This window comes from Triturus cristatus, chromosome 5_1 (assembly GCF_964204655.1).
Source record: "Triturus cristatus chromosome 5_1, aTriCri1.1, whole genome shotgun sequence".
Lineage (NCBI taxonomy): Eukaryota > Metazoa > Chordata > Amphibia > Caudata > Salamandridae > Triturus > Triturus cristatus.
Window position 1 is genome coordinate 447925515 of NC_140587.1, and position 21170 is coordinate 447946684.

Here is a 21170-nt window from a genome sequence, read left to right on the forward strand (position 1 = left end):
GAACTGTCTCCCTCCCAGCAAGGAGTGATGAGCCGCAATGCTGACGTTTATCGCGATCTGTTTCAAAGTGTGTATGTGTACAGGTTATTAAAAGTGCATGTACACAAATGAAGCCTCACAAGTGAGACAGCGTCCAAAGTCTGAGGGGCATTACAAGGGGGTTGCACCACCGGAAAGGCTCCTTAGTTGAGGTTCAGGTTGCACAATGCCCTTGTAACTAAGCCCCTCGGTGTCTACAAATAGCAGACGGGCCTCTTCACACCCACATACATTATCCTACAATTCTGGGTGACAACAAGAAACCGCCTCGGATTATCGGAACCCCCTACACTGCACCACCCAGGTGGCGCCTTTCTTCAGTTCTTGTTTGCAAAGTAATGAAAAAAACGATCGCTTGGCACAGAAGGGAGATGAAACAACAGAGCGAAACCCGCTGCGGGAGAGAGGCAGGCTGACAGTTGGAGGGAAAAGGTGGCACAACTCCCCTGCCCCACCCTGCCATAAAAACATATTTCTCCTGTTAATGTTTGGCCAGGACTCTAATGGTGAGCTGGGAAAGCAGACTACGGCACACCTCGGCTCCACAACGACACCTGTGAGCCCCGAGGAGCGGCTCGGTCATTCGGAGGCGGGATTTCCACCTGGACCAGGTAAGAGCCCGTTCCTTCCTCTCCAAGGGTCGCTTTCGCGCTCTGCCTTTACAGACAGCGCTCTGTTGCGTCGCACCTGGGCCAGCGCTATACAAAGCTCCCCGCAGTCACAGGCTGTGTGTGTTTCACGATAACCACAATGGGAAGTGTAAGACACCTGCCGTTGTTTGCACCTGGAATGGTGGAAAGTCCAGGCGTGGCACACCCAGGCCCTGAACCCCAGAGGAGGCAACAGGGATTCCTGGTATGGACCAGCGAGTCATGGACTTTGCACCAGCTCCTCTGGCGTCCCATAGTCAGTACCCACCCTGTGGGTGTCCGCAGAATGTTTTCAGGGGGGCATCATTCTAACGTCATCCATCCACCTGCCGTTTTTGACAATGTCAAAGGGCAGGGGCATGCGTAGTCATTAAAGGGCGAGTGGAAAATCCAAGGGTGGGCAAGCACCCCCGCCTATAGCCCCCCAGAACCCCTCCCCCGGAGACACCCATGCCTACTGCCCTGTGTGCAGCACAACAAGACCCAGGACTGGATCACAACACGTTTGTGTGCTTGTGTCCTTGGTGGTAAGAGAAGGCGGCGCGTGGCACAAGCATCCTTAATGGAAGTGGCCCTCAGCAGCTTCCGTAGATACTAGGGTTACATTGAAGATCTTGTGCTTGGTCCATACTGTGCCAAGGCCCCGCATGCTGCAGAGAGTGGCACCGCACTCCTCCCACCCAGAGTGCGCCTCTCTCTGCCAGGATGTGGTTATGTGTGACAAGAATCTTTGTGCATATTTGTTGTGAAGCATTTTTTTTGTGGTGGTGATGGGTTCTGCTGTTTTTTTTGTTTCATTTTTGCCAAGTGATGTATTGTACTATGGTTTTTGGGTAGCGTTCTGTTTTGACTGCTTTGTGGTCCTGTTCCCTTCTATGGTTTGTGTTGTGTTTCTTTATTTATGTTACTGTGTTATGCTCTATGTTTACTTTCGACAGGTCAACGAGTGCTTCTCTCTTCAAGCCTCGGTCACACATGCTGTTAAAGCTCCCAGTGCTACTTTACTGTGTTCCTACTACCAGCCAGACCTAAGCAGTGGCAGCAACCTGTTTAAAGCCACACTTTCAGCGCTCACGTGTGACATGGGCCCTAGTGTTGAGACTGCCACAAACCCCTGGCCAGGGCATGGAGAGTTTGATGGAAAAGGGAAACGAGCGCCGGGTGTCGACCTGTGCACAAAACGTCAAACTCATGACACAGGGAGACTCATTGAAATGGGCTACATTTGAAAAAGTCCTTTTTCCATAAAAGATAAATCATAATTCGGGCGATTTACTCTGGCTGTCCCTTGCGTCAATGCTACAGTTACATAAGTACCATGAGCAGGAGGGGTGGGGGGCGGGGTTAAGACTCAGCTGTTTATTTGAGAATGACCTGTGTTTGCACAGCGGTGCACAGGCACTTGTCCCTGCAGGCACTTGTGCGGCACCCCAAAGAGGACTTTCTGTCAGAACGCAGCCCCTCGCAAATGACCACACACACCATTTTTAAAATCTCTCGGAGAAGACAATTGCAAACTTAATGCAAAGAGTTGCTGCTGCCAATGGTGTCATCCTTGGTTGAAAAAGCTGGGCTTGCGCGCGTGGGAAATTCTCGCCAGCAAACAACATTTCCGGAAGCAAATCCACGTCACTTTCAGTGAATCCCCAGAGCCAGAACAATCTAAAATGCTGTCACCGCCAGGGCCTCTTCTGAACGGTGCTTTCAGTTTATGGGTTCAGACTCAGACTCGCCATTTTAGTGATCTGTGTGTACATCAATTGTATATTTCGCTCTCACCGCACTTTAATTCACGCTGACTGATACCGTGGGTATTTCTGCACCTTTGTAATTTCATATCTGTATTTAATGAACCCTCTAAACAGTGATGAAAACAATGATACGTATATAGATAGATTAAACTTGTTTAGGCAGATATAAATTGGGCCCTGAGTCCTCTATCACCCAAATATATTGATTTCACGTATCAATCGTTTTCAAGTGTAGGACTCCATATTATAATTGCCCGATACACCGCTGGATTTCCAATTGCACAGCGCGCATTCTGGAGAGGGATGGTGGACACATGGAGCAAGCATGTACTTCCATCACCATGCCATCCAGCTGCACCTATTTCGCTTTACACGAATAGCAAACCATCCACCGAGTTCCTCCTTCCCCCACTGATTTCAGTCTTTCCACGACCGCCCGTCGGAGGCGATGCAGGCGGAGCTGGGCCTTGTTGAGGTGGGCTCTCCTTCAGACGCTGTATCGGGTTCAGCGCAGCCCCATCATATGGCACATGGAAAGGGTGGGGATGGCCAATCAATTCTCCTTAGAGGACTAATTACTTGCAGGGAATCTCCATTGCTCCAAAGTCCTTCTCTTCCTTATCCCGGCCCAGCTCAAGGTGCAAGGACTGCGACGGGGAAGACGGTTGAGGGGGCAACGCCTCCTGCTGCTCTGGTTCCCAGAACCAGGGCTGCAAAGACCTTCCGTCTCCCACGCAGCATTTCATCTACTGCAAGCCTACATGCTTTTCCATCTGACTCAACCACTTTTTTCCAACTGACATTATCTTGAGATCTCACCCACTTTGACTCCCTCCTACCAAGTTTCACAGCTTCAAAATGTACCAATAATTCCACACTTTGCCAAATTTCACAAAAAATTCTTTATCTAAGCTGTACCTTCTTGGAAAACTCAAACTATTTATTCCTTAGTGCCATTGTGCAAGCGTAACTCCTACCAGACATGGATGGCTGGAATGCACTGCATGCAAGACTCCCAAAATCGATTCAAAGCCACCCTGTTCTCTTTCTTGAAAAATTGAAATCCCTAGATATAACTTTTCTTAAAAAGGTCATCTTGTGCTTTTGGCTCTGGCTGCGTTTGGTAGAATTGCATTTCTTGTGTTTTTGTCATTTCCAGCTCCCTTTGAAGCACTTATTTGTCCATGTGGCCCGGTCCACCCTATGTACACATCTAACTAAATAAATAACATTAAACAAACCCTTAGGAGATTAATGTTCTTGCACTGAGGATTTGAGTTCCTAGTAATTTTTAGGTTTCACCTGCACAGCGCTTGCATTGTGCTTGCAAAATATCTTGTATTAAACAACAAAATCTTAGAAGGGGCTTAGAACCAGCCCAATATTTACATGAACTTACCGTTCGTTGATTCGGTTGCTTTAATTTACATGCTTCGGATTGGCCAGCACATTGCCTGCACGTCATCTGGTTTCACTTCCTGCTCTGCTTTGCCGTCTATGCCATGGCGTGGAGCTTGGCCCAAGTACAGCATCCAGTTACTGGCTACTGGCCAGTGCCCTTCAACTGGCTACTCACTCTGAAGGTGCTTTTTTTTTCATTTCCGAACGAGCACTTCATGCAATGCATTTGCAGGCCGTCTTCCCTCCTCCCAGCTTCCGGGCATTCTTACATTTGTGCTTTATGATGGTGTGCTTTTAATGCATGTGTGGTCTAGGGAGAGAGAGCATACTTTATGCAGATATGGTGTAGAGACAGAGAGCATACTTCCCATGCGCCTCACCCTCCCATCCTGTGAGAATTATTGCAGCCTGAGCTCAGCAGCTAGAGCACCACATGCTGCGCCATACACTCCCGTGAGCAAATTCGCAGTGACAGCATGCAAGGACGATGCAGCACTAAAGTTAGATGTATCAAGCCATGCAAGGCCATCTTGCGCTGCTCTGCATGGCTGAATAAATCTGACATAACGAAAGGCAGTGCAAATCGCTGCCTTGCGTTACTCTGCCCCAGGGAGACGTTCCATGGGTGGGGCGTGAATGTTCCCACTCATCCCCTTGCGTTCTCTTCCTAATAGCGACTCTCTAGTCATGTATGAATGTTTTGCAACCGCAATTGCGGTTGCAAAACACTCGCAATTTACCGCCCTCTCCAAGAGGGTACTAATGGAGTCGCAAATGGGAAGGGGTCCCCAGGGGATCCCTACCCATTTGTGACTGGCTCTAAAAATATTTTTTAAGGGCAGGCAGTGGTCCCAGGGACCACTATCTGCCCTTAAAAACATTAAACGAAAACATTTAATTTTTTAAAAAATGCATCCCGTTTTCCTTTAAGGAAAATGGGCTGCATTTAAAAAAAACTGCTTTATTGACAAGCAGTCCCAGACATGGAGGTCTGCTGAGCCCAGCAGGCCACCATCCCTGGGAGGGCCAGCCATTTCCAATGGGGTCGCAAATTGCGAGTGGCTCATTAATATTCATGAGCCTCGCATTTCGCAAACCCATTGGGAATCGCAATTAGTGTCTCGTGACACTGTTGTACATTCTCAATTGCGACTCACAATTTGCGACTAGCAACTGAGCACAAATTGCGAGTGGCAATTTGGAATGGTCATGCATCTGGTCCCTGGACTTAAAAGGCACCACTTGAGGGCAGGAACTCTCTACAGCTGGGCCCAGGAGCTGGTTGCAGAGACTTTTATGTCCCTGAGGCTCAGATCAGGATGCCAACAGACTAGCCCTTTGAGTCACTCTGGATTCCTGGGTTCAAGATGAAGTTGCAGGTCCAGTTCTTCTTCCCCAGGCAAGAGGGCAGCAGGCAGGAGCTCAGCACAGCAGGGCAGCAGTTCCTTTAGTGCAGCAGTTTAGCAGAGTGGCAGTTCTTGCAGCAGCACAGCAGTACTTCTTCCTGGTAGAGTATTCATAGGTCTAAAATTGTACCGAAGAGTTGGTGTCTGCGGTTCTACTAGTATACCCTGATGCCCTGGTTTTGGAAGGTGGGCGAAGCTTCTAGACAGTGGCTTTGAAGGGCAAGGAATTCCCTGCCTCCCCTGCCCTGGTTCCAAGCTGGCTGAAGTGACATTGCAGGGTTATTAGGCACTTTGCGTGAAGATTCAGCACAGGCTATTCAGTTGTAAGTGGGGCTGTGGTCAGCTCCGTCCCCCATCCAGCCAGCGGATGGTCCATCCTGGCACATCTAATTTGGGGTGGGCGGAACTTACGGAGTTTTACTCTGCGAAATTCCCACAGAGTTACCTAAAAACTTTGTAAGTTTCCACGGAGTTCCATCAGCGGCGGAATTCCTTTCCACCATATACGCTGATGACATAACCTTCCAATTAACAGTAATTAACACCGCCATCAGTTGATGATGATGTGACCTCCATGTTGCTGCATGTTACTAGGTAGCAGCAATCTGAAAACCTGTCACCTTGCTACCGAGTATACGGCTTACTGGGAAGAAGCAGATTTAGGAGTATTTCACACCGGTCATGTAAAACTTAAAAGTACATTTAAAGAGTCTCTTGAGCACCTATCGGTGTACAAAATGCAAAAGTACAGCAAAAGTTGGTATTCCTTCTATTCACTTTATTTCTCTATCTTCACATGCTTTCAAACATCTTCAGCAGAGCTTGTAGCCAACACGTATTGTCCTTTTTTTGCAGTTTCACTATAGGTGACCACAAACTTGAATTCGAGGATTTATTAAAGGTGATACGTTGACAGGGAAACAACCTTAACAAGGCAGTCATTACAACGCACTACCTTTACAACGCAGTCATTGCAACGCAACATCCTTTACATCGCATGCCATTACATCGCATGTCACTACAACGCATGTCATTACAAAGCATGTCACTACAACACATGCCATTACAACGCATTATAAGGTAAGTAATGGGGAATAGTAATTTTTACCCCTAAACTATTCAACATTTACCCTACTGTTGCACTCAATGAAGTGGGAATAGTAATTTATACCCCTACACTATCCAACACTTACCCTACTGTTGCACTCACTGGAGTGGAAATAGTAATTTTTACCCCTACACTATCCAACACTTACCCTACTGTGGCCCTAAAAGTAATATGCTTTGTAATGGTATGCGTTGTAATGGTATGCGTTGTAATGGAATGCATTGTAAATGTAGTTTCTAAAAATGCGTTGTGATGGCATGCATTGCAAAAACATGCGTTGTAAAGGATGTTGCAATGTAAAAACTGCGTTGTAAAGGCATGCGTTGTAAATGTTTGCATTGTAACGTCATACATTCCGTTAACAACTACAAGATATTATTTGGGTCATTTTAAATATTAATGACTTGTATCAGTTGACAAGTTAGGAACTTAATGCTTTATTTTAGTTTGGAAGCCCTGATGAAATCAAAGGTTGATTTACCGAGTGACGAAACACGTGTTGGCTACAAGTTTGGCTGAAGATGTTTGAACGCATGTGAAGATAAAGAAAGATGTCAAAATCAGTCGGCTCTTAACACGAGGTTCACCCTGGCGGATTATCTCTCAAGGGGGCATGACGGTGGAAGGGCCGTGAAACGTTGTTCATAAGTTTGTCACAACTGCTTTTGGTTGAATATATGCAGGAGGACAGACAATCTTTTTATTCACAATATAATATACTATTTAATAATAACTGGATGAATGCTGGCTGTTATCATCTGGCCACCAATTGTGTGTGTCTGGGTCCTAGTGTGTTCAAGGTACAAAGCACTTGTAGAGTTCAGCTTCACATTGGCCCCAGTCACAAAGCTTTCTTGCATGAGTAGCATGACCTACTCCTGGAAATTCACCAGTAAGTCAGGAGTAAGTCAAGAATAAATCAACCATATACACTGAAAGATCGTTGTGAACCGACCACACTTCTGTATCCTTAGAGGTATGACATGAAAAATACTCACAAAGGTCAAAAGATAACACAACTCAGCAGTGGGAACATATTTTCCCTTGGACGTTTCCAGTTGAGAACTATACTTAAAATGATCTAAGCTCTCATAAAGCTCGCGCGTGCATGATATACCCACCTGCGACCTGTTATGAGATCCCTGTCTGTTTTTCGACTCCATTAAACAGTAGTGATGTCAGTTCTCTACAATCTTACATATAAAAGAAATCCAAATGAGTTGTTATCAAATTATACCTCGGGAACAGGATGCCGCTACACTCCAAGTCCATAAGCTCTCAACTTTCAAGACACGAGCATCACGGCGGACACCGATGATTCTCCCTTGAAACTCCCATCCACCACCCTAGCACAATTCATATCAAAAGCTGATCCAACAGAATAGGCATGCAATTGGATTCAAAAGTTTTTGCAACTTAATTAAGAAAAGTGGGAGAAAAGTTAAAATGTTGCAGTTGAAGTACCATCTGATTGAGGTTTAAGTACATAGAAAAGTACAAAATTAATTTCATGTAATGTACACTGCAAGCTTTTTCTGTCTGTAAATTGAATATATTTTAGAAAGGAGTGGACAAAATCATAATGGTGATTATTTAATATTGCTTGAATCTCAGAGCTATGATCATCCAGACGTGCAAGTGATCATGAACATTATACTGGAATCAGATCTAACAGATTATGTATCTGAGTATTCATGATCCCATACAAAAAGGTCAAAGTGACATCGTATACAAGCACACAACCCTCAATGGTCTTAGACCAAATGTCAGTGGCATCAATCATTAGGATTTGAAATAGCAGAGCAAAAGAGGTCTTCCTCAATCTCTATCAATATTAGCCAGCAGCAGAACAGCCGGTGCCCCCACAGGTACAATCTTATCATAGTCTGCTTCGAGCATAGCGCTCACTCACTGCCCTTCAAATGCAAGATAGAAAGGTGTTTAAAAGTTGTGATGCCCACCAATGCTTACACCATTTTTATACAAATCTTGGCACTAGGTTATCTTATAGTCATATGTCAACCCAGGTATAGAAACGACTTTGCTGTTTTCGACTATCATTTCCAACTTTCTACTCATATGTTTTATTTCTTTCAAATCCACGCACTCAGGCCCTGATTCCAAGTTGCAGGGCACTAGTGGGGCAGTAAATTCACATGCCCCATGCAGTAAATCTGGCGCCAGTACAGTGTGACTATAAGTTAATCCTCATGGAATGGGGAATTGTTGTGTAGGATCATATTTGCAGATTGTCAAACCACATAGAATTCCCCTTTTCGAGGGGTTTCATGCAGGCCATTGTAGTCTGCCTTGAGCAGGAGTCTAACGTGTGCTTCTGCCTCAGGGTGGGGTGGGGGAGTTAAAAGGTAGGTGTATTATGCTCTCCCCACCAGAAGAAAAAGGGTGGAAGAGGCTTGGCACTTTATGTGCTTTCAACGCAGATTTACCACCCAGTAAAATAGGTTGCAACACCCAGGTGCGGAAACACCTGCCCACTCAGAATGAGGCGGTTTGGACGTCCATGCAATAATTCTGCCCTGCCGGCTCATAATCAGTATCTTAGTGCCAGGATGAAATTAAATGAATCAAACCTCATGATAATACAATAAGAGTAAGTATGTGATAGGACTAACAATTTCCAATTCCCAAAAAAGTAGCTTTGTAAAAGAATGTCTTAGTATGATTATTGACCTAACAGAAGCCATAGTTCTTCAAAAACCTTTAAATAAATGTTATGTTATGTTGTGCTTTGTTGTGCTATGCAGCTTTTCCTAAGTGCTTTTCACCAGAATGGTTTGATGGCCCAGGGAGAGGCAGTGTTTCACTTCACTGAAGACTGAGTAAATTAGAGAGTGCTACTGAAAAGATAAGGTTCAAGAACTCACCAAAACACTGACAAACAGCAAATAGAATGATAGACTAAAAGAAGAGGGTTCCAATGTGAGATTTGATAAGAATACCCAGTAATGCATCTGAAGCTTATCTTAGGCTGTGCATTGGGAATAAGGAGGGAGCTTCTTCTTTATAAAAGCAGCAGCACTGCTGCTCAATTATCCATGAGCTGCACAAAGCATTGGAAAGGAACAGATCTCGAATAAGGGAGCCAATGAGGTGTCAAAAGGAGAGGCCTGGCACACAGGACACCAGGAGAACAACTGATTGGTTGGGCCAGTTAGTTATGAATGACCTGAAGTTGTTCAAGGTCACAAAGAGTTGCAAAGTCGAAGGGAGGACATACAATTGCCACAACAGCGCGTTCACAAAGGGTAACACTTTCCTTAATCTACGCTGTTGAAACACGCCGTTGGTGGTGACAGATGAAATCTGAGAGGAGAGCTTCACAGTCCTGCCCACCAAGATCTCCGTTTTACTTACCTTTAGTTTCAGAGAGTGGCCACTCACCAACTTGTAGTTCTGTCTCACAGTTGAAAGGTGCAACAAATGGTGATACGTCATCAAGCAGGTTGACAAATTAAACATTGTCTGCAGAATCCATGGGAATGAATGCGTTCTGCCCGAGGCTCAACATACATGTTAAAAAGGTCAGGAAGGGGGCGAACTGGGCCTCTTGTGGCTCTTAACAGCCGCAGGTGCGGCTTGGAAGAGCGGGAGCCAGAAAGACCAACTGGAACCCATTTGTGGGAAGGACTGCAACCAAGTCAGAGCTGAGCTGGTTAAAGTGACAGACACTAGACGGAGGGGCACATCAACTCTTGTGGAGGCAAAAGATCCTGCAGCAGTAACAGGAAGCAGAAACAGGGAGAAACATGATAGAAACTGACAAAGGAAATCGTTAGAGTTAAAGTAACGTGCCAGATAAAAAGAGCTTGAATGCCCCTATTCGATAATTAAAATAATAATGGTGTCAAACGCAACAAGCAAAAGTCGGTGTCTAATATTTGTAGTAACTAGGCTGCATCAAATGCAAGGAACCTAACATTTGGATAAATATTCAAAATAAATATCATGAGGTAAACCAAATAAAATGAGGCGCAGGGTGTGGATTTCGTCAGCAGTCGTAGGATTAAACACTCCTGTCCCTAGACCTTTAGAAAGTCTGCCTGAATACCTGTGTGAAATACTTTAGAATCAATTTAAATTATTGATAGCAGACATAAGACTTACAAGTAATATTGAGGGAATAGCCTGATTGAAAATGTGTACAACAGGCCTGATTAAGGCAGGCTACCCTACTCCCAAGAAAGGGCATGTCAGAAAACCCATGGAATCTCTGAAGTACTGACTCAATTAGTTAAGTGGAATTGAGGCAGAAAAATCACAACTTGATCATGCTGCAGAAGTAATAATAGATTGAAGAAGTAGAACTAAAGGATTTAGGGCCTGATTACGGATTTGGCGGACGGGTTACTCCATCACAAAAGGTGACGGACATCCCGTCCGCCGTATTACGAGTTCCATTATATGCAATGGAATATAATGGAACTCGTAATACGGCGGACGGGATATCCGTCACGTTTGCGATGGAGTAACCAGTCCGCCAAACTCGTAATCAGGCCTATGATGTTTTTCTCATTTGAATGATTTAGTTTACATTCTATGTTTACCAACTGCTTTTGAAATTAGAGAGACTCACTCCTGAGAATGATGGATGGATTCTGAGGTGTAAAAATCTGGGTTTTGTTCACCCGGTCTATCTTAATGAAGCTGGAAAACCAGTCTGACACCATGATTGGCTCCAGGGACACTGGGTAGGAGGGACCAGTGCATCCAAGAGCACCAAGTCTTACTCCAGTCTGACGCCCTCTGGTGTACACCCTGTTGAGCCAGACTCTGTATTTCGAGATTTGTCATGATACTACACTCCCATATTTAATGTTTACCTCTGCAGATTTCACCAAACAATATTAGGCAAGAATTGCTCAAAGACATAAGGACGAGTAGCGGGAAAGCTTTTATTATTCCGATATGGAAATTCAAATGCTATTTTATCCCCATTCGACTCTATGAAACTCAGAATGGGTTAATAATTCCGTTCCACAGTGGAGCAATATTCGACTTACCCCAGAATACAAGTTTTGGCTTGTAAAAGCAGTTGACGGATACTGATCCCCTTTGGCTTTGCTTTGTTCGCCCTAAGTTGGCAGGGTATGCCCAGACGTGGGTTCCTTGCTCACTTTGCCACTGGATTCAAGCGAGCCTGGCTGATGACTGCTGATTAGCCAGAAACCGGTCCCACGATGCTTGTTTCCGGTCCAGGGAAGACATGGCTTGGCAGTTCGGGCTGGACTGTTCCCATGAGGCACAGGGTCAGACTGATTTGCATATGGCCATGTCTAAACTGGGGTGGCGGAGTGAGCTAAAGAATGATGATGGATTAAACTCAGATCAGTTGACTGGGGGTGAGTGCTTGCGATGTTCAACACTCCGTCCATCATCCCCTTTGGTTTTGCTTTGTAAAAGCAGTCGACGGATACTGATGATTCAAAGCATTAAGCCTGCAACTGACCAGTGTCTTAGTTCTAAATGTCTGCACATTTTGTCCAAATTACATTTCAAATGTTAGACACAAATGCCAAGAAGCAGGCGAGAGATTAATATTAGAGAAGATTAACATGGCAGCAATTATGGAGAAATCTGCCTCTGACAATATAATTCTTTCACTGTCTGGTATATTTGTATGAATAATTTCCCCACCGCTCCAAGGTGTGATTAGCTTTTTAGATTCAATGTAGGGCCTCCCAGAGGGTCTAGGACAGCGGTCAAGCTATTCCTGAAACTCTCCAGGGCACTAACTGGGCAGCTACCAGCCGCGGCCCGTGGAGGGAGTTCTGTGGGGCGGTAAGGCGGGGCAGGGAGGGGGCAGAGTGGGGGGTTCTAAAAACCGGAATATGGATATTTGCAGGTAAGTAAACAATTAAATAAATAAAGCGAATTTCGCAGCGCGCGCTACGAAATTCGTTTTATTTATTTAATTGTTTACTTACCTGCAATTATCCATATTCCGGTTTTTAGAACCCCCCATCCTGCCCCTCCCCCGCCCCGCCTTACCGCCCCACGGAACTCCCTCCACGGGCCACGGCTGGCAGCTACATTGATCCAGAAAAGCTCTTCCACTCGATTGATTTTGTAAAATGTCAGTGAAGCTTCGAAAAGTTGATTCGCAATGAAAAAAATATATATGAAAGGAACCTTTTTAACAGTTCCTCTTTGACCAGCTCAGAATTGAATTGGAGATTATTAGTCTGCAAGCCGGAGACTAGTTTTAAATAGGTTTTGTTTCATGTTTGTTATTCACGGGGTATGTTTATGACAAGTATTTGATCTCTCTTACCTTCAGTGTGATATTGATTTGAAGTATTTTGCATATGTCGTATATAAATATTGATAGGCTCTTTTCTATATGCAGTATGTGTGTTATCTAATCATTATAAAGAATTATGATTCCTGTATGGCTGTGAGAAGATTTACAATCCAGAATAATGTTTAGGCAAGGCGAGGAGCTGACAAGTTTGCCACAAAGAAGATGGGATCCATATTGCCCTTTCAAACAGGAAAATGTGTCCCAAACTCAGAAGAGATGGCACATTTTACTTTACAAAGATCAGCAAACATCTTGGCTGGACCATATTAACATCCAGTTCGTTCTGGGTATATGCATCAAGACTTGAATACAAGAAACTAATTTATATGTACCATTTATTCAAACGTAAATAACACCTTTGATTATCAAGCCAGTATATCAACAAATATGATTATATAGTTATTGTAAGAAATTGGGTAAGTAGTTGAGGGGAGAGAGAGCTCCACTTTAATAATAAATCAATCCTTGTCAGGGTGAGCCACAAAAGTCACTAAATAAATATGTGCTTAACTGACTAGTAGCTTGGCACAAAGCAGTCAGGCTTTACTTAGAGGAGATGTGTGAATAATGTATGCAGCAGTCAGGCTGTAATAAAGTAAAATTTAATAAATTGAATGATACAAAAAGACAAAAATCCAGTCAGTAGAATCAGAGTTATGAATCTTTAAAGTTTTAGGTAAAATTAGCAGCAAGAAGCACAAAGTGCCACTCACTGAAATCTGGCCTCACTGGACTGGGTTAAAGTCATCAGTTCAGGCTGACTGCGATTGAGTGTGGGGCAGATACAGGGACCAGGTTTGTCCTAGTAGAGAGTTTGACTTCTTACAGTCCAAGACCATGTGAAGAGTCTCAGAAGGAGCTTCAAACTTGCAGATACCATGATGAGGTCGATATCGGAGCGAAGAGCAGTTGTCGCTAGAACTTCACAGTAGCAGTTGGTGCGGGCAGTCCCTATTTGGAATGAAAAGCAGGTCGCCATTGGAACTTCGCATTAGCGGGAGACGCGGTGACCGTTGCTGACGTGTGAAGCCGCAGTCATGAAATGCCCGAACTTTTGGATTTTCACCTTTAACTTGGTTTTGAGGAAGGAGTAGTACACTCTGAAGCCAGCTAAGGGTCCAGGACCTGGGGAGTGCACCTCTTTGGGATCACAACTTACTCCAGCAAAGACCAGCAGCAGGGCTCAAGCAGGTCCGGGTAGGTCCACTTGGTGCTGGTCAGTTGGGCAGTTGCAGGGAAGGCCTCTGGAAGCGTGTTGTGTCCCTGTGGCTCATACAGGAACTCATCCAACTGATTCTTGGAATCACTTCTGTGGATCCTGGGTTCAAGGCAAACAAGTCCAATCTTCCTTCTTCAGACAACAGGGCTCATCTGGACCTTTCAAAGGTACAGGAGTGTTCTAAGGAGAGGTTCCTAGGGTTCCACATTTATACCCATTTCCAGTCTTTGTTTGTGGGGGAGCAATCCCTGGCCTACTCTCAAACTAGTTCTGGCCAGTTCTCCACTCTGCGCTGAGTTTGGCTCCAGACTGCCTAGGGTGACAAAAACAAGGGCAGGATTGGTGTCAGGCTCCTTTGTGTGTACTGCAGGCAGGGTGCTTTGATGTGTAATCAGGGCAGGGAACAGCTCCTCCTCAGACACGCTGTCAGCAAAACCCACAATGTCTACACATAGGCCCCTTCGGACCCTATGTCTGGAAAGAATACACTTCACACCACAAGAGAAGCATTCACAGTCATATGACCCTGGACACTGGTTTAGGCAGAAAAAAGCTAACTTTCTAAAAGTAGCATTTCCAGAATAGTAACTTAAACTCCGACTTTTAACTGGATGACCTACCAGAGTTGAGTGACGCAATGGAAGTCGCTGAAGGAGGTGCTGCGAGGTAGTTGTGTTGGTCTTTCGTGTAGAGTGCGACGCACCCTACAGGTAGAACTTCTTCATAAGGAGGAAGCCTTGGCAGCCTAATAGAGGCAGTTAGAAGGGGAAGGGAGACAATAGGTGACTGAAATGGAACTGTTGAGGTAACTGATGGAAACTAGGTACAGGCTAGAGCATTACACACTGAAGTCGTATCGACAACTGCTTCACCGCGAGGGATACAGTTTGGGCAGACTATTAGTCTAGATCCTCCGTCGTGAGCTGTCCCGTGCCCCAGTGCTCCCCCTTGCGGATCCGCTGGGGGTGAGGCACTAACTCAAGATGACATACTAGACGTTTTTCGGGGACATTAACAGCGAAACTATACCAACACGTGGGACCCGGACAATGATAGTCTCTGGGTCTATTTGAGAGGGGTACAGATCCTGCAGCTTGGTTACGAGACGCAGAAGGGAATGGACGCTGAAACATTAGAGGATAATCGGACGGCAATTAAGTCTCTTACTGCGGGAAAAGTGCTAGGAAATAACGGCTTTACAGCTGAATTGTTTCAAACCTATAGTCCAGCTAGGGCTTCCTGATTACTCGAGGTTTATATAGATGCACTAGATAAGAGTATACTTCAGCCCTCAAAGCACAAAGGTTTCATTGCCATGAACTTGAAACCTGGTGAAGAGGCATCTGCCCTGTCGTCCTATCTCCCCAGCATGATGATAAATATAGATATGAAAATATTGTGTAATGTTCTTGCATTACGATTGGCCCTGGAAATTGGCAGGCTGGTCCACCCGGACCAGTGTGGGTTCATACCCGGGTGAAGTACTACCATGGATATTTCACAGTTAATGCATGTCCTGCAGGAAGTAGAAGACAGAGAGCGGGAGATAGCCTTGGTGCCAATTGACATTGCCAAGGCATTCTGACACCGTGAAGTGGAGGTACCCTTAGAGGTCCTGAAGGGCATGGGATTTGGTCAGCAATTTAGAAAATGGGTAAGTCTGTTATACACGGAGCCCACGGCTAGGGTCAGGTTAGGTAGACTGGGCTCCATTCCTCTGAAAGTCAAGAAGGGCATGCGACAGGGGTGCCCATTGTCTACCCCTGTTGTTAGCGATAGCACTGGAACCTTTGGCCCTGAGACTCAGGAGGGGCATGGTGAGGTGGGAAATCCGAGTGGGAGGAACGGATCATTTAATTTCACTTTATGCGGATGACACACTTTTTTATTCAACGGCTTCGAGAGAGTCACTCCCCCTGCTTTTAGAGCAGTTTGACACATTTGAGGACATTTTCAGACTGCGTATTAATATGACTAAGGGCCTGATGAGGACTTTGGTGGTCCAGGACTTTCAAAGTCGACCGCCGCCAGCCCTCCAGATAACAAGTTAAATCGTGGTCTGGCAGGCGGGCTGCGTGGCAGTTCCATGGCGGTGCAGTTTAAAGGCTCATTAGTGAGCCTTACAACTGCACCACAGCTGGAACATCATTGCATATTCCTGCATGGCATGGACTGAGCAGTCCATGCAGTGGAGGAACATGGGTGCATGTACACAGAGTTTGGGAACTCACTCCCCCTCTCTCTTATGGGACGTGTTGCTGTGGTGAAAATGGTGTTCATGTCACGCTGCCTATACGCTCTAAAGCACACTATATACACACTACCTGGGGCAGTTTTTAAGTGGCTACATTCCTTATTAACAACGTTAGTTTGAGCGGGAGGTTGGAGCAGGGTCACCTGTGAGATTCTGCACCTACCGTTGGAAGATGGAGGATTGACACTGTCCAATATGGAACTGTACTAACTAACATCTCAGCTACAACATGCAGCACACTGGTTGTTTGATGGGGAAAGCTGGGAAAAGGTTTTACTCACCGATGACTCACGGGAGAAGACGTTGGCAGAGTTGCCGCATCACGGTGGGAGGAATGATCTCACGGTGCCATATTTAATTACACATACATCATCATTATGGGAGCATGTGGTGAAGGTGGTGCTCAGACGTGCCTCCTCCACACGAGAGTTTCAATTCTGGTATCTCCCAGCATTCTTCCCGTTGTTTGCCACAGTTGATAGTAGGTCCTGTAGTGCTGGGGGAGGGCTTAACTCTGGGTGACCTTTACCACAATGACACATTTATCACATCTGAGGTGGCACAGGAGACCTTTGCAGTGGGGTAGGGCCAGTTTCTAGCATATGCAAGCATTGTGGATATAGTGCGAGAGGTCTGGCCTACATACCCGGACGTCCACCCTTCTTCTGAACTGTTATGAATGTTACTGGAATTTAGTGAAGGTAGACACTTGGTTTCACACTTATACAGAGCCATGACTAAACCAAGGACCATAATTTGGGCTAGGGTAATGTGGGAAGCAGAACTTGGCACACCATTAGAAGACACACAATGGATAGGTGCTTGCACACTTGTTAAGAATGGGACGAGCAATGTGCAATTCAAATTAGTGCGTTTTAACTATATATACTGCACATATGTCACCCGAGTGTTCCTACATAGAATAGATCCCACCAAAACTGATGGATGCCACTAATGTCAAGATAGACCTGCAACCTATCTTCATTTAGCCTGGCACTGTTCCCTGGTGCATGCTTATTGGGAGTGAGTAGTCAGATGATTGGAGAGCATCAAGGGTATATAAGTGAAATTGGACCTGGACATCTTTCTCTTGGAGACAGTCAGGAAATACAAGGGCAGGAAAATGGAATGGAAATGTATACCACTGGCCCTGCTACCAGCGAGAAGGCGTGTTGCCATTTCATGGATGAACCCGTTAGGGCCCAGGAAAGAGGGATGAATCAAAGATGTCACAGAATGGGCAGTAGCCGAAGAGGGGCGACTCTGTCAGTGTAGGAGGTATGACCATGCACAGGAGGACTAGCAAACATGGTCGGAGACACTTGCTAGATTTGGGGAGATTGAGGAGAGTTCTGCAGGTGACAGACAGGTATCAAAGGATTAAGCTTTGGGGGAACAGTGGGAAGAGATGGCAACTATCTGGGAGAGAAGGATTAACAGGCGATTCTTCCTTCTGTGATGTTTTGTACACAATGGTCCCTCTAGGTGGAATTTCTGCTGTTTTTTTCTTTACATATATGGGATGATGGCTTAAATTCTCGAATTTGTTACTGGTACAATGTTTGTAATGTACTGACTGCCTGTATAAAAAATAAATACATTCTTACAAATAAAAATTCAGACTTTACCATTATAGTGGTTTTAAATTACAATTCAAATAAGTGTAAGTATTTTTCTTTCTGCTCTGAAATGAAGTGATCACCAATTAGGATTGATAAGGTAACCCAGTGTTAGTCTATGGGAGAGATAGCCTTACAACAATGAAAAACAACTTTATTATTTTTCCCACTGTCTGGAGATGTAAAACTTAAGTACTCATGTCCTACTTTTTAAATACAATGCACCCTGCCCAATGACCATTTAGAGCCTACCTTAGAGGTGACTTATAAGTATTAAAAAAGAATGTTTAAACCTGGTAAAAGGGTTATTTTCCCAGGTTGAAATGGTACTTTTAAAACTGCACACAGGGGCAGGTCTGTAGACATGTTTCACAGTGTTCCTGTAGTGGGTGGCACAATGGGTGCTGTAGTCCCCTAGTAGCATTTCATTTACGGGCCTTGGGTACAGGTAGTACTAGTTACTATTGGAAGGGGCGTATTTAGGTTGTTTCTTCCAAATTATAATATGGAATGTGATGCATCCATGATTTGCACCAGCAATAAACAAAAGGCGGGTTGCATTTAAAAACATACTTTATTTAAATGCAATCACAGGCATGGTGGTCTGTTGCCACCAGCTGCGATGACATCCAATCAGAGTGAGTTGGAGTTTGGAACTGACCTCTTGAATATTAATGAGGTAGGTCGAATTGAGACCCACTCTGGATTGGGATTTTGCCAGTGGACCTAATAGTACATGGATCGGTTTCCAAAATCAGAATCAATTTGTGACCATTTATGGAGAATTAATTTGTAGTCCATCTACCCCTTCGCATCCACAAGCTGAACATTAAATGATATTGCAGCCACCCCAGAGTTCCTAAGGAAGTCATGGTCACAAAGTTCCTTGTAGCCTTCAAGTATCATTATAATGCACAGCTGAGAGTGCATTATTTTGAATGTATGTTACCTTCTTGAAGGAAACATAAAACATTGAGGTTCACTTTTCACATAGTCTCTAAATTGGTATTCTTTGGATATGAAGGCAGTCACAGGTGTTCACAAATCTTCCCAAGGGGAGACTTTAACAATTACTACTGTGGAAAATATGGTCACCTGAGGGAATTCCTCAGTAGTGGGATCTGCACATGAACATATCCACAAATACTATTAATCTGCCATCAGCAGAGGCAGCAGGCATTCTTCTGTGCACCTCGGTTGTAGTAGTAGTCGTTTGTGGCCCTCCTGGATGTTATGGGAATTACTATGGGCTTAGAACAGCACAATTTGCGGCCTCCCTCATTAATATTCATGAGGTAGGTCGAATTGCGACCCACTGCAAGTCGATATTTTGTGAACAGCTTTATTATTTAGGCAATTGCAATCACATTTAGCAAATCCAATGTACGTACATCTGACTCAAAATGCTTAAATAATTTCAACCTCTGGCAGGTACCCTCGGCTGCATTCGAGCACTCCTTTATTTGCTCACTCTCCCACAAACGACAAGGAGCAGTCGAATGCAAATCAGAGTATGTCTTATTCCAAAAAGAGCGGTCCACTCTGAACTGCCGGGACAGGCTGCTTTTTGGTGCAGCACAATGAAATTCGATTGGCTGTCAGCTGTCCAGTCTCAGAGGCATTACAGGTTTCTAAAACGTAACGCTGACAAGACTGAAATGCAGGTGGCTTGGCTGAGCGAGAGACCCTTTGCGACCCCACGGTCAGACCAGAATAATTCAGTGAACATAGGTTTTAAAGTGTACCATGAACTTGACCTGTCAACTCATCCTTTTCTGTGCCCTTCTTTTTTTCCTGCTTCCTCCCCAAAAAAGTTTCCATGATCTTTTTTGAGCATTATCTCGGCCTATCCACTGCTTTTATTTATTCTAGAGTGTACCATGCAAATACAATCTGTTGGTCTCCGTGCTGTCCTGACACACAGTCCACAACGGATGAAAACACTTTCAGGGAGGTGTGTTTGCCGCCTCACTAAGTATTATTCGGAGGCCAAGGCCTGGGGGTTACTGTCCTGGTTTCCTGCCACAAGACACAGGGATTTTCAAATTCGCCTCCTGGCACACTAATATGTTCACTATGCTGATCCCATCTTTTTTGGCTGACATATTGTTTCCCTATTATTCTTCCTGTTGGCATTTTTCAGAATCTAAACTTCCTCTATTTAGACAATCAGGCCTTGGGAATCACTCTTTTTCGATACTTACACAAAAACTGTGGAGCGTCCGTCGCTCCCAACCCACAAAGTGCAGTCAGAATTAATGTCTGCTTTGTATCTGCGCCGCTCTCTTTTTCATCCGTATCCCTGAGTGACAGGGCATTTTGGAACTCCAGTTCATTTATCTATTCATTCGTTAAGGTCAGCTACAGATTTTGAAGAGCGGGCTCTGTATTTATGACATATATTTTCATTGCTGTTTACTTTTAGTCAATTCTTGCATGATATACATAACTCCGGCTCTTGAGCAGAGGTCACTGAAGCAGTTGTTTGAGAACAGTCACGTGTCATTGTAATGCACATTGATGGCTCCTTCGGTCACACTTGTAGCTCGCACAACTTAAGCGGAGCTGTGATCAAGTTGACGAATCACAGCCAGACTTGGAAAGATGCTCCAGAAGGGAGGAGGCTGGAGAGAAGGGTGAGGAATGACTACAAGAAGGGAACGCTTGGGAGTGGCCAGGAGGGACTCCAAGAAGGATGACGGATGAAGACGGAGCGCGCCTGAGCCAGGAGGATAGCCAATCACGAGTCAATGCTGGAGGACCAGGATTAAAATAAGAGACAAAATTTATGAGCACTTATTTGAGGTAGGGAGGACGCGAGGCCAAAAGGGAGAAAGACAAAAGGGGAAAAAATGACACAGAAATATGTGAAAGATATCGCTGGCCAAATCTAAGGAGACAAACCAAGGTTTATCAGAGACAAAAGTGTTTTGGCAGTTGGTGTGAGAGCAGCAATCAATTCAGAGTAAGATGATCCTATTATGATGTAATATCTTAAATATCTGATAGCCAGGGCTACTGGAATTATGCGGTGGGGAGGGGATGAAATAATGTGGAAGAATTTACTAAATAATGCGAAAAGGAAAGACACAGTATGTGGCTTAATGCTGCTCATTTTATTACAGTATTGCTTCCCTATTTTGTATTTTTTACACAGGTTAACACTGGCTGGGTAAGGTTTCATCCCCATTATTATCACTTTAACTCCCCAAAACACAATAAGTAATAGAAGGGGAACTTTTGCAAAGGGCCTTCCACTGCACAGCAACACGTGTTGCTGTATTTTTAGTAACTTTTTATCTGTTTCAGCTGCAAACAATTGTTGTTTGCTAAAATCTGCAGATTAGACAGCATATGACGGATTATGTGGTACATGCCCCAAACGCATAGTTATGCAGAAA

At 44.8% G+C, this 21170-nt stretch overlaps 1 protein-coding gene across 1 annotated transcript in view; it reads left to right on the plus strand.

Moving 5' to 3' along the window:
- Window positions 1-409: 409 nt before the first annotated feature.
- CDH17 (cadherin 17) overlaps window positions 410-21170 on the plus strand; it is a 336495-nt gene continuing 315734 nt past the window's right edge. The window contains exon 1 of the mRNA XM_085605267.1: window positions 410-650. The gene's annotated coding sequence lies outside the window, so the exon portion shown is untranslated. The remainder of the gene's footprint in view (window positions 651-21170) is intronic.